Source organism: Bison bison, unplaced genomic scaffold, assembly GCF_000754665.1.
Source record: "Bison bison bison isolate TAMUID 2011002044 unplaced genomic scaffold, Bison_UMD1.0 scf7180017864080, whole genome shotgun sequence".
NCBI classification, from domain to species: Eukaryota; Metazoa; Chordata; class Mammalia; order Artiodactyla; family Bovidae; genus Bison; species Bison bison.
Window position 1 is genome coordinate 256,222 of NW_011494652.1, and position 591 is coordinate 256,812.

Consider the following 591-nt stretch of genomic DNA (forward strand, 5'->3'; position numbering starts at 1 on the left):
GTGACTGGTGATAGAAGCAAGGTCTGATGCTGTAAAGAGCAATATTGCATAGGAACCTGGAATGTCAGGACCATGAATCAAGGCAAATTGGAATGGTCAAACAGGAGATGGCAAGAGTAAATGTCAACATTCTAGGAATCAGTGAATTAAAATGGACTGGAATGGGTGAATTTAACTCAGATGACCATTATATCTACTACTGCGGGCAGGAATCCCTCAGAAGAAATGGAGTGGCCATCATGGTCAAAAAGAGAGTCTGAAATGCAGTACTTGTATGGTTTAAGCCCCTAGGTTTTTGATAACACGTTATACCAGCAGCCTGTGTAAGACAGGCCATGGAACTCTTACAGGGTCATCAAGGGCCGAGAGGGTCCACGAAGGCACTGCACCCAGGGCCCGACCCTGCGGACAGGCCTGACCGCAGCATAGACTCTGCAGCCCCACCTGCGCCCTGGAGCCGGCACTTGGCTCCACGCCTTGCTGGGGGACTGTCTCCGCGGCCCCCGCTACGCAGACACCCCGGGTTTGACGTTCACGCCGCTTCTCTCTCCCCGCCCTGGCCACCATCTCTGCGCCCTGCACCTCCACCCT

The 591-nt window shown here is 53.5% G+C and overlaps 1 protein-coding gene across 1 annotated transcript in view; it reads left to right on the forward strand.

Moving 5' to 3' along the window:
• The window catches only part of MOB2 (MOB kinase activator 2), a 26,207-nt gene extending 25,622 nt beyond the window's left edge, over window positions 1-585 (forward strand). The window contains exon 6 of the mRNA XM_010837637.1: window positions 351-585. The gene's annotated coding sequence lies outside the window, so the exon portion shown is untranslated. The remainder of the gene's footprint in view (window positions 1-350) is intronic.
• Window positions 586-591: the final 6 nt, after the last annotated feature.